The sequence below is a fragment of the Scyliorhinus canicula genome, chromosome 12, assembly GCF_902713615.1.
Source record: "Scyliorhinus canicula chromosome 12, sScyCan1.1, whole genome shotgun sequence".
NCBI lineage: Eukaryota > Metazoa > Chordata > Chondrichthyes > Carcharhiniformes > Scyliorhinidae > Scyliorhinus > Scyliorhinus canicula.
In genome coordinates this window covers 14,243,196-14,256,936 of record NC_052157.1, presented here as the reverse complement: position 1 = coordinate 14,256,936, position 13,741 = coordinate 14,243,196, and positions in this window count along the sequence as shown.

Sequence of the window (13,741 nt, the reverse complement as noted above, 5' to 3'; positions counted from 1 at the left end):
AATGGGAGGGCAGCACGGTGGCGCAGTGGTTAGTGCTGCTGCCTCATGGCGGCGAGGTCCCAGGTTCGATCCCGGCTCTGGGTCACTGTCCGTGTGGAGTTTGCACATTCTCCCCGTGTTTGCGTGGGTTTTGCCCCCACAACCCAAAGATGTGCAGAGTAGGTGGATCGGCCACGCTAAATTGCCCCTTAATTGGAAAAAATGAATTGGGTACTCTAAATTTAAAAAAAAGAAAATAAATGCAACGCGATTCTCCGTCGCCCGAAGCCGATATTGTTTTTGAGTCTCCGTCACCTCTGAAATAGCGTCATCACGTCGCGCAGCACACACCGTTGAAATGACGTTGCCGCGTCATCGGATGGCCCTCCCACAATGTTCCACCCCCGATGGGCCAAGTTCCGGACCGCGCGGTTGACGTGTGGTCCAAGCGGTCGGGAACCCGGTGTGGCGGCTGTGCAGCGCCGCCACACTCGGCTGGGATCCGTACCGCTGGAGGGGGGCTTCTGAGAGGGCTGGGGTACTGGTGGGGGATGGCTGGGGGGTATCCTGTGCGGCCGCATTTGGCGGGCCATGTTGTACGGGCGCGACTGCTGCGCGGACAAGGACGTGGCCATTCTCCAGCTATTTTTGGCGCGGGAGCCGGGAGTTTTGCCCGGCACCACTGCTAGCCCCTCACCGGTCCTGGAATTGGTGAGGGTTCGGTGCCGATTTTGAAGTTGTAAAACGCCCAGGAATTCTCCGTTTGAGCCGGCATTTAGCCGCTGAAATGGAGAATCCAGCCCATGCTCTTTCACAGAATATTGAAAAGAATCCAGCAAGCACTTGCCAACACCAGCGGTCCTGTTCAAAGGAAATTCCACCAGCTCCTTTGTTCTAACCCAGTCCGAGGCACTGCAGATAAAATTGCATTGTTCAAGTACAATTTGTATCCTTATCACTGCATCACAAACACCAGATAATAGGCTAATCCATTGTGCTGCATGACTTCCTCCATCAGACACCCGAGTGAAATTTTAAACCACTCGTCCTGCCAACTGCTTGGGGGCAGTTTTATGATTCCTGGAAGGGATCAGGCACATTCAAACACACCCGCAGCCTCACAAGATGAATCCTCTTGGGCGTCGCGCCATTTGATCAAATCAGTCTCGTTGAAAACCTCATTTTCTTGCAGGTTCTCTCTTGGGCCGCGGGGCTGGGGGTGTAGGCCTGAAGATTACGCGAGGAGACTGTCATCGATAGCGCCAGCTTTTTGGTTTCTGCGAGGTCGAGCATGGCCCCCTCTAAACGTCGCTGGCGTATGAGGCCTGACCCTATCCCCGTAACAAAAGCGTCCTGCATGAGAAGGTTCAAATGTTCCGTGGCCTTGACGGCCTGATAGTCACAGTCTCTGACCAGGGGAATTAAAGCACGCCAGAAATCTTCTACGGACTCACCAGGGAGTTGCCTACGAGTAGAGAGTACGTGTCTGGCGAAGAGCGTGTTCATCCGTTGGGCGTAATTCTCTTTCAGTAGCGCCATGGCTTCATCGTAGGTCGGCGCATCCTGGATAAGAGGAAATACATTGGAGCTCAGCCGCTAGTAGAGTATCTGGATCTTCTGAGCTTCCGGAATTGGGTCTGGTGCAGACCTGATGTAAGCTTCGAAACAAGCTAGCCAATTTTGAAAGTCCTTTTTGGCGCCGCTTGATTGCGGATCCAGCTGCAGGCGATCCGGCTTGATGCGAAGGTCCATCTTTTGAAAATCTTAGAGTAATAAATTGATGCACGATCAATTGCACAAAGACGAGAGTTGAATACAACTGAGGCTTTATTACTCTAAGATGTGTGGCCTCCCACAGCAGCTGGCGAAATGGCTGCTGTACTGGAAGCATGCATATTTATACTCCGCCTACTGGGTGGAGCCAGCAGGCAGGGACTACCTCCGTACCTGTAGTACAGGGTCTTACCACACATCTTCTAATATACACAACAGTGGTGATTACCACACCTCACATATAAGCCCACTCAATTTTCCCTTTCACCTAACTGATGTGTAATTCGGTATCGGTCAATTTATACCGTTGGTTCACAATTAAAAGTTAAAACGTTACATTCACATGATATGTGTTTGCATGCATTATAATGTAAAGGTGCTCAGCAGAGCAAAGGTTAACGTGGGACTGGAGGATGGCACCACCCACAGTGTGATTTATGTAGTCACATGGACAGAGAATCACCCACAGTGTGATTTAGGTAGTCACATGGTCAGAGAACAGTCTAGAAGAACATTACATTTTTATTTAATACATTTTGAGTACCCAATTCATTTTTTCCAGTTAAGGGGATAAATTGCGTGGCCAATCCACCTACCCTGCACATAGAACATAGAACATAGAACAGTACAGCACAGAACAGGCCCTTCGGCCCTCGATGTTGTGCCGAGCCATGATCACCCTACTTAAACCCACGTAACCAGTATACCCATAACCCAACAATCCCCCCATTAACCTTACACTACGGGCAATTTAGCATGGCCAATCCACCTAACCCGCACATCTTTGGACTGTGGGAGGAAACCGGAGCACCCGGAGGAAACCCACGCACACACGGGGAGGACGTGCAGACTCCACACAGACAGTGACCCAGCCGGGAATCGAACCTGGGACCCTGGAGCTGTGAAGCATTGATGCTAACCACCATGCTACCGTGAGGCCCCTAATCTTTGGGTTGTGGGGGCGAAACCCACGCAAACACGGGGAGAATGTGCAATCTCCACACAGCCAGTGACCCGGGTCCGGGATCGAACCTGGGACCTCTGCGCCATGAGGCAGCAATGCTAACCACTGCGCCATTGTGCTGTCCTTGTCAAGACGAGCGTTGCATGGTGGAAGCAACACCATGCAAGACCATACTTGGCAGTGTAATTCGTTTTAAATGGACTCACTTGAGAGAAATTTGGATCACCTGGCCATTTTACACCTGACTGATTTTGCCTTCTGTCAAAGTCAGTGGAGAGTACAATCAAGTGTAGTACAAAACCTCACAATCTAAACCTACCAGTTCCTTGTTGATGCAGCCGAGGTTTGACACACTGGGGTATGGTAGCATATGTCATTATATGTTTGTAATATCGGGTCTTTATGCTGCTGTGGTGGTGGGTCATTGATGAGATCTTGAGGCTTGTGTCTTGAAGCATAAATGCTGTTGACACTTAAAAGTATGGTCTTGCATGGTGTTGCTCCCACCACGCAAGCTAGCTGCTCACATAATGTTCTTCCAGACTGGTGCCACCCTCCAGCCCCATGTGAACCTTTGTTCTGCTGAGCACCTTTACATTATAATGCATGCAGGCACATATCGCCACATCCCCCTTTCTTTTTCAAAAGCTTTTCTCCCTTATAACAGAGGAAGCAATACAATTATTACTTCCAATAACAACAGAATCACGGTCTTGAGTCTTGACAGTTCTGCCAAAACTCGGTCTGTGAAAGAATGATAGTGGTACTCAATGTTTTCGGTACTTAGGTCATGTGAATAAGTTTCTTCAGTGCCAACAATATGTCACAATATGAAGTCAGCTTTCCCTGCCTTTCTCTGCTTGAACTCATCTTTCAAAGATTTGATTGTTCCATTGCTTTAGTCTGCCTCGCTAAACTTTTTTTTCCGCAGTAACTTTCTTAAGTTCTTGTTTTATAACTGAGGGTTCATCCTTGATAGACAATTGCTCAATTTCCAAAGGTCAATATCTGGTTCCTTTTCTTTCCAGCATTTCAATGCAGCATCTTTTTCATCAGCCCTTTTATCATATTGCTACTTGTTCTTTTCCATTACTGTGACCATTTCAGCAATCTTGTTTTGGCACATAATCGCAGTTTCTTTCTGTGTCTGAATTACTTTTGCTGCTGTCAATGTCAATGTTTTTCCCTCTTCAGTTAATTTTTCATTGTCAAGCTTCCATCTAAAGTCTTTGAATAGTTCCTTCAGACTGCTTGTTGAGACTTGACAGTTCCAAATTCAACTGTTCCACCTCGGTTTTATAAGAACTACATAGCTTAGCTTCCTCGTCAAGCTCTTATTCTACTGATTTAATTCTTCACTGCACTTGTACTTAATTTCTCATTTTTTTTTTCATGGAGTTCAGCTCGTTCTCCATTGTCTTCATTAATTTCTCCTTCGTAATTCCATTTTGTAAATGTTTGGAATTTATTTTTACTCGAAGTTTGCCGTCAGCCATTTCATCTTGTTGTTTTCATGTCTTCTCTCGAGCTTTGATCCCTTTTGCTGATTCCCCTACATGTTCAATAATCTCTAGTTTCTTTTTAGGCCTTTAATTTCTGCATTACCTCCGAGGGGAATCTAGCATTCTCTTACTGGATGTATACATTTCACAACTGGAACCTTAATTTCCACTGTCGTAACTTCAGCCAAACTCTTTTGGCTTCACTGTTGACCAGGTCTGTCTCCGCCATTCCATTCTGCAATTCTCTTGTTCTTCTCTCTCTGGGGCCATTTGTTGTCTTGGTGCCTCCTCTCTGAGGTCTTCCATGGTCGTCCTTCTGGGGTCTTCCTTTACCCTCCTTCTGGGGTCTTCCATTGTCCTCCTCTGGGATCTTCCATTGCCCTCCGCTGGGGTCTTCCATTGCCCTCCTCTGGGATATTCCATTGCCCTCCTCTGGGGTCTTCCATTGTCCTCTGGGGTCTTCCATTGTCCTCCTCTCAGATCTTCCATTACCCTCCTCTGGGGTCTTCCATTGTCCTCCTCTCGGATCTTCCACTGCCCTCTTTCTGGGGTCTTCCATTGTCCTCCTTTGGGGTCTTCCATTGCCCTCCGCAGGGGTCTTCCATTGTCCTCCTCTCGGATCTTCCACTGCCCTCTTTCTGGGGTCTTCAATTGTCCTCCTCTGGGGTCTTCCATTGCCCTCCGCAGGGGTCTTCCATTGTCCTCCTCTGGGATATTCCATTGCCCTCTTTCTGGGGTCTTCCATTGCCCTCCTCTGGGGTCTTCCATTGCCCTCCTCTGGGATCTTCCGTTGTCCTCCTCTGGGGTCTTCCATTGCCCTCTTCTGGGATCTTCCATTGCCCTCCTCTGGGGTCTTCCATTGCCCTCCTCTGGGATCTTCAATTGTCCTCCTCTGGGGTCTTCCATTGCCCTCCTCTGGGGTCTTCAATTGCTCACCTCTGGGGTCTTCCATTGCCCTCCTCTGGGATCTTCCATTGCCCTCCTCTGGGGTCTTCCATTGCCCTCCTTCTGGGGTCCTCCATTATTTTCCGCCTGCTTTCTTCTGTTGTCTATCTACAGGGTCTTTCACTGGCCTCCTTCTTCCGTTTGCCTCTTCTTCAAGGTCTTTGGTGCCTCCTTTATGAGGTCTTTGTTGCCAATGGACCTATTGTGAGAGCTGCCCTCTCTCTCTGTAGCCTCTTCTAATTTTCATGTCCACAACCATCTGTTTCTTCTTGTAGTCGCCACTTTAAGTATATTGCCGCTTTAAGTGTGACTGTCATGATCTTTGTTTCCATTCTGGCTGTATTTGCACAGATACAGATGGCTTCCTTTGCAGATGCATTTTGCAACAAATGTATTAATGCAGGTACATAGTGTTCCAGGCCATTTAGTTGTTGTTGTTTACACTTAAAGCAGTGTTTTCTAATGCCAAATATTTTTTTTAAGCTTTTGAGCTTTTTGAAATGCAGCAATTTTCTGCCTTTTAGCCAATTTTCTTCTTTTTAAATTTGAAGCCACAGCTTTTCTGGTTGCCAGCTCCACGTGACCATCGTCTCTTTCCTTCCAAACTCGGAAGCTTCTTTTTCAAACTTTCAACTCAGCTGGACAAGTTTACAAGTTTTTTTTCCCGCATGCTTTCTTTTCCACATGGCTTTCTGGGTCTGACTTTCAATTTCTTCAATTCACTAAGACTCTTGGCACTGCCACCTATTCTACAATGTAAATACATTTATTTATTTCTCTCTGTATTTTGCCCACTCTTCTTGTGGATCCTGATCCAGGAGTCTTGCCTCCTTCCCTTTGCTGCTCACCCGTCTCGTAGCTGCCCACGTTCTCTGACTCTACATAACTCAGGGTCTGTCAATATCTCTTAAGTGCACATCTCTGCAGTTAGGCTTCAGATTTTCCATACCTTGCACCCCTCCCTCTACCAATTTGAGCAAAATTAAAACAATTGACCATTCACCTCATCTTTACTTTTGGGTTGGGCAGCACGGTGGCCTAGTGGTTAGCACAACCGCCTCACGGCGCTGAGGTCCCAGGTTCGATCCCGGCTCTGGGTCACTGTCCGTGTGGAGTTTGCACATTCTCCCCGTGTCTGCGTGGGTTTCTCCCCACAACCCAAAAACGTGCAAGCTAGGTGGATTGGCCACGCTAAATTGCCCCTTAATTGGAAAAAAAAATAATTGGGTAATCTAATCTTTACTTTTGGGGGCAGCATTTGGCGCAGTGGTTAGCACTGGGACTGCGCCGCTGAGGACCCGGGTTCGAATCCCGTCCCTGGGTCACTGTCCGTGTGGAGTTTGCACATTCTCCCCGTGTCTGCGTGGGTTTCACCTCCACAACCCAAAGATGTGCAGGTTAGGTGGATTGGCCACACTAAATTGCCCCTCAATTGGAAAAAAAAATAATTGGGTATTCTAAATTCATATTTTTAAAAAATCTTTACTTTTGGATCTTGGGGCGGCATGGTGGCGCAGTGGTTAGCACTGCGGGCTACAGCGCGGAGGACCAGCGTTCAATCCTGGCCCGGGGTCACCGTCAGTGTGGGATTTGACCATTCTCCCGTGCCTGCGTAGGTCTCACCCATTCAACCCAAGAGGTGCAGGGTAGGTGGATTGACCACACTAATTGCCCCTTAATTGGAAAAAAAAATGATTGGGTACTTTTAATTTATTTTAAAAAAGCAAAAAAACAAAACTCTTGATCATATTATCATTTCCAAAATGGTCACCAAGCTTACTATGTAACAATAGTCATTGGCCTTCAACGTCATTCACTATGATCACTTATTACACAATGGAAAGCTCTCTCTGGATCTTTTTGGGGGATAAATGTGGTAGTATGACTAGGGTGATCATATGACCTTAGAACCAAGCTGCCATTGGTACAGCAGTCCCACTGCCCATTGGCCCAGACAAGTCATGTGCCTCTCTGCCAATTGGCTGTGGCTAGTCATGTGACTCCCCGCCGATTGGCCGAGAGGATGGTAGCTCCGCCTACAAGGTGGGGTATAAAAGCTTGTACCATGGGGCAGTCAGCCTTTCCTTGTACAACCACTGCCGGGCTCACAGCTAGCTTATTAAAGCCTAATATTTGGATCCTCTCTACGACTCGTGTCAGATTGATGGTACATCAATTTAATAAGCTAGATTTTGAAGATGGAACTGCGGATCAAGCCCGAATGCCCCCGCATCAGCCCGCATGCTGCAAACGCTTCAGCCACTTTTAAACATTGGCTGGCGTGTTTTAATGGCTACCTCGCTACTGCAGAAAACCGCCCGACAAAGGAGCAAAAACTCCACATCCTCCACTCGTGCGTGGGCACCGCCGTCTACTCACTGATACAAGATGAGCTGGATTATGATGTCGCTATGGACCTGCTAAAAGGACATTTTATCAGGCCAGTGAACCAGGTCTACGCGCGGCATCTCCTGGCTACAAGGCAACAATTCCCCGGTGAGTCCCTCGAAGAATTCTATCGGGCCCTCATTATCCTGGGGAGAAATTGCGCCTGCCCGCAAGTTACTGCGGCAGAGCACACGGAACTGCTAATCCGGGATGCCTTTGTCGCAGGCATGCAGTCACCTCAGATACGCCAGAGACTTCTCGAAAAAGACACTCTCAGCCTCGCTGAGGCACGGACCCTCGCATCCTCTCTGGAGGTCGCTGACCGCAACCCGCGCGCATATGCCCCTGGCCGCTCTGCAGCTCCTTGGGCAAGGTGGCACATGACCCCCCTCGCCCCCGCCGACTCGGACCCCCAGACCTGCGCTGCGGGACGCCCCGATAAGCCCACGGGCCCCCGCTGCTATTTTTGTCGTCAGGCCAAGCACCCCCGCCCGCGCTGCCCAGCCCGCACCGCAGTCTGTAAAAGCTGTGGCAAGAAAGGCCACTTTGCGGCCGTCTGGCAATCGAAGCCGGTCGCTGCCGTCTCGGACAGCGACCATGGATCTCCCCCACCGCGCCCATCTAGGGCCCCGTGCGGCCCACGGACCTTGCTGCCCACACCGCCCCCCCCCCCCCCCCCCCCCCGCCACGAGTGATTCCCGGACGCCGCCATCTTGGGCTCCCGACTACACGGCGGCCGACGGGCGCCACCATCTTGGATCGGCTCGGAGGACCCCGCAAGCGACTACTTTGTTGTGGATGACGACTCCGAGTTCCTGCCGCGACTCGCCTCGGTGACTCTGGATCAATCACGGCCCTGTGCGCTCTCCACGGTGACCACGCAGATCCGCCTCAATGGCCACGAAGCGAGTTGTTTACTGGACTCCGGGAGCACAGAGAGGTTCATCCACCCCGACACGGTAAGACGCTGCGCGCTCCCTGTCCTCCCATTAAAGCACAAAATCGCTCTGGCCTCGGGTTCGCACTCCGTCCAAATCACTGGGTGCTGCGTAGCGGACCTCACGGTCCAGGGAAGGGTTTTTTAAAATTATAAATTTCTCATCCTTCCCCGCCTCTGCGCACCGGCACTTCTTGGACTGGATTTTCAGTGCAACCTACAGAGCTTGACTTTTAAATTCGGCGGCCTTATTCCCCCCCCCCTTACTGTCTGCAGCCTCGCATCCCTCAAGGTCGACCCCCCTTCTCTGTTTGCGAACCTCACCCCGGATTGCAAACACGTCGCCACCAGGAGCAGACGGTACAGCGCCCAGGACCGGACCTTCATCAGGTCCGAGGTCCAAAGGCTGATGAAGGAAGGAGTCATTGAGGCCAGCAACTGTCCCTGGCGAGCCCAAGTGCTGGGGGTTAGGACGGGGGAGAAAAACCGGATGGTCATTGACTACAGTCAGACCATCAACAGGTTTACGCAGCTGGACGCGTATCCTCTCCCCCGTATCTCCGACCTGGTTAACAGGATCGCACGGTACAAGGTCTTCTCCACGGTGGACCTTAAGTCCGCCTATCACCAGCTCCCCATCCGCGCGGGTGATCGAAAGTACACCGCGTTCGAAGCAGATGGGCGACTCTATCACTTTTTAAGGGTTCCATTCGGTGTCACCAATAGGGTCTCGGTCTTCCAAAGGGAGATGGACCGAATGGTTGACCAATACGGTTTACGGGCCACCTTCCCGTATCTCGATAATGTCACCATCTGCGACCACGACCAGCAGGACCATGACATCAACCTCCAAAAATTCCTCCGTACCACAAAACTCCTTAACCTCATTTACAATCCGGATAAGTGCGTGTTCAGCACCGACCGTCTAGCCATCCTCGGCTACGTAGTGCGTAACGGAGTAATAGGGATTGCCACATTTGCGCAGAGTGCAAACCGCACTTTTACCGCCCCGAGCAGGCGCATCTGGTAAAGGCTTCCCGCCCCTTCTGAACGTCTCAGCATGGACTTCAAGGGTCCCCTCCCCTCCAACAATCGTAACATATACTTTTTAAATGTGGTTGACGAGTACTCCCGCTTCCCTATTGCCATTCCCTGCCCCGACATGACCACGACAACCATCATCAAAGCCCTCCACTCCATTTTCTCCCTGTTTGGTTACCCCGCGTACATCCACAGCGACCTCTAGCAAGACGACCAGTTATAACCCCCAGGGTAACGGTCAGGACGAGCGGGAGAATGGTACAGTCTGGAAGACCGTCCTACTGGCCCTTCGGTCCAGGAGTCTCCCGGTCTCCCATTGGCAAGAGGTCCTCCCAGACGCCCTCCACTCTATTCGTTCTCTCCTTTGTACTGCCACGAATCAAACACCTCACGAACGTCTTCTTGTTTTCCCCAAGAAGTCTTCCTCTGGGACCCCACTCCCGACCTGGCTGGCCACCCACGGGCCCATCCTGCTCCGGAAGCATGTGCGGGTGCACAAGTCTGACCCGTTGGTTGAAAGAGTTCAGTTACCCCACGCTAACCCGCAGTACGCGTACGTGGAGTATCCCGACGGACGACAGGACACGGTCTCCCTTCAGGACCTGGCACCCACCGGCGTGCGGCCATAACCCCCAGCATCAGCACCCTCCCCCCAGTCCCAACCGCCCCCAGCGCCCCCGCCCTTTCGGGACCTGGCACCCGCCGGTTGCGGCCACAACCCCCAGCATCAGCACCTACACCCCAGTCCCAATCGCCCCCAGCGCTCCCACAACCCAGTGCACTGGAACTCCCTTCCTAGGCCCGACTACTGCTAGCTCCGACCAGGGGTACGGACACAGGACCACGACCGCAGCTCCCGGAGTCACGGACGACCACCGCTCCAACGTCACCGGCGCCGCTGCGCAGGACCGGCAGGACACCGAAGGCACCCATTGGGCTGATCGAGTCAATTTGATGGACCTTATGGACTTTCATGTTCGGCATATGTTCCTTGCCTGTGTTTTTTATTATTATTACGGTTATTGTTGTCTTTTTCTTCTCCTGTACACTGTATATAGTTCGTTGTTATATAGTTCTTTCCTTTTCTTACAAGTTCGTCGCGGGCCAGTGGGCAGCCATAGTTATCTTGGTGCTACTTGAGTAGGTCTCTAGTCATAATACCAGTCTTATGGGACACCTCCCCCCCGTCTCTCCCGTCACTCCTTCTCACACCCCACCACACCCCCCCCCCCCCCCCCCCCCCCCTCCACACCCCACCCCCCCGCTTCTTTCTCACCAAGGGCTGAATGTGGTAGTATGACTAGGGAGATCATATGACCTTAGAACCAAGCTGCCATTGGCACAGCAGTCCCACTGCCTATTGGCCCAGGCAAGTCATGTGCGTCTCTGCCAATTGGCTGTGGCTAGTCATGTGACTCCCCGCCGATTGGCCGAGAGGATGGTAGCTCCGCCTACAAGGCGGGGTATAAAAGCTTGTACCATGCGGCAGTCAGCCTTTCCTTATACGACCACTGCTGGGCTCAATTTACCTTATTAAAGCCTAATATTTGGATCGTCTCTCCGACTCGTGTCAGATTGATGGCACATCAAAACAATTGGAAGAAAGAAAAGATGATTTATCAACACATCAAGGAGACTTAAAGGTGACCGTTCCAGAGCAGATAGACACTTAACATGTGTCAGCTATTTTAGTGCAGCCATTAACCAAGTTGACATCGCAGTAGAATGTCCTCTGAGTGTATGAAGCATTTTTCCATTAATATCACCGACTTGTCATTTTTTTAGGCTTAGATCAGCTGTTTTCTCCTTCACAGTCTGATCCCAGGATCTCAAGCAGAGATAAAAGGATGCAATCTAATTTTACTATTAACATAATGGCAAATTTAGTCCAATCTTATTGTCCTCAAAGCAAATTATTTATCAGCCATTAGCGGCAGGCTTTGAGGTAATCATATTGACAACACTGTTGACAAATTGTGTTTCCTTCAGGGAGTGCCAACTGATTTCAGTCTAATAACATGCAGCAATATTATTTCACCCAAATCACACAGTTCTCAATGATATCCTTAACTTGAAATCAGGTTATTTGCAAACATCAGCCTGGCGAACTTAGTAGGTAGAGCATGGGGCTCTTAATCCCAGGGTCGCGGGTTCAAGTCCCATGTTGGGCGCTTCAGTTTGGGGGAGAGATGGTGACGTAATGGTAATGTCACTGATTTAGCTACCCAGAAGGCCAGATTAATGTGCCAGGGACGTGGGTTGAAATCCCCCCATGACAGCTGGTGGAATTTAAATACAGTTAATAATTTGTCTCAGCGATGGTGACCGTGAAGCTATCATCGATTGTCGTAAAAATAAACCTCCAGGTTCACTGATCGCCCGTCAGGGAAGGAAATCTTCTGTCCTTACCTGGTCTGGTCTAGTCTAGCCTTAATGTGACCCCCCCCCCCCCCCCCCCAGATCCACAGCAATGTAGTTGGCTCTTTAATGGCCGACCAAGCCATTCGGTTCAAGGGCAGTTAGGGATGGGCAACAAATGCTGGCCTTGCCAGCGACACCCACATCTCATGAAAGAATTTTAAAAAGCAGAACTTCCATCTGAATTAATTCTTCAATTGTTTTTGAACCTTGGCTGCAGTGAAATATATTTTAAATTAGACATTCCTGCATGAAACAGGAGGAGACAACAGGAACAACCTACCCAGTTGCGGATAAGCAAGGCATAGAGAGGGAGGATCCTCTCGATTTAACATCTCGGGTGAGGGGATTTTATGCAGCATTATTAAACTGGGTCAGCATGGCCAAATCTGAGACCTTAGCATTGGGCATCATACCTCGTGCACCCATGAAAGACAGAAAGAGCTTGCATTTGTATAGTGCCTTCCATGAACTCAGCATGAGCTTCACATTCATAATCAATGTAGAGTGTGGTGATGTGCCTATGGGCTATATCGTAGATGGATGGTGTGCAACCTCCAACCTGCAGGTGGCGGTGCAGACACACCATGCGATCTCAAGACCAAGGTCATGTGACCAGTGACTCCCATATAAGGGGAGGCACATCCGGCCATCTTCAGAAGAAGATTGAGCGGGTCATAAGATATACAAGTGAATGGTTAGTGCTAGGGGCAAGTTCCAGAGGAGTAATAAGCAGCTTCCATGATATGGTGCTCTGTGACAGATTGCTATCTTGCACAAGACCGAATAAAGATTCTGATTTGGACAAGTTGAGGTGTTTGGTGGATCCCATCGTAAGGTATAGAAGACCAAACGCAACATAGAGTAGTCACTGTTGTACGTTGGAAATCGCAGCGGCAAATTTGCACGCAGAAAGCTCCCCCAAACAGCAATGTGGGGACGCCCAGGTAATCCTACGCACTGATCTAACTTGACAGATAAATATTGGCCAATTTTTAGGAAGGCGAGCGTTCAGCACCAGCCATCCTGAGAGTGAGTGGAAAACGCACCCCCGCGACTCTGACAGACCCACGCCATTTCACGCTCAATTGGCCGTTAATTGGCAGCTGGCAGGGTGCTGGACAGAAATCCTGCCTTGGAGGACAGTCAGCCAATCAAATTGGCCGACAGCTTTCCAGATCCCATCCAGGCACAGCGCTACAGTGACCGGAGGAGGTACTGCAGCTAGTTGCCTGAGTCTAAGTCCCAGAACCTTATTTCAAATAAGTACCAGGGGCAGGAAGGAAGGGGATGATCTTGGGGGGAGGGGGGGTTTCAGGAGGGGAGGCAATCTTGGTGTCCGGGGGTGGTGAGAGGGTGGGCCCCGGAGCTCTCAGGTCCCTGAGGAAAGGGTGCACCAAAACGTGAAGAAACCTTAATAGGGGCATGGCGGGCTTCCCGTCCATAACCCTGTCTGCCCCACCATCAGATTCCATCTAATTGGGGCAGGAAAGATCCCAGAAAGAATCCCACGCATGAAATTTGAACCTTCTGCCGCCTTAGAAGATTCTGGCCCAAGGTTGTTTTGAATTATGCCGTGGAATCATTTAAATGGCTTTGAGAAGACGCGGTGGGCATTCACACAGGAGTGCACTGAATTGTTAGCCTGGATTTTGTGCTCCAGTTGCTGGGCTGGGATCAGGACCTCCAGCCTTTTGTTACAGAGCTGAGAGTGCTACCACTGAGCCACAGCTGACACCAGGAAGTGTTGTAGCCAACGTATAGGATGAGCTAATATGTGCAGCACAGTAATAC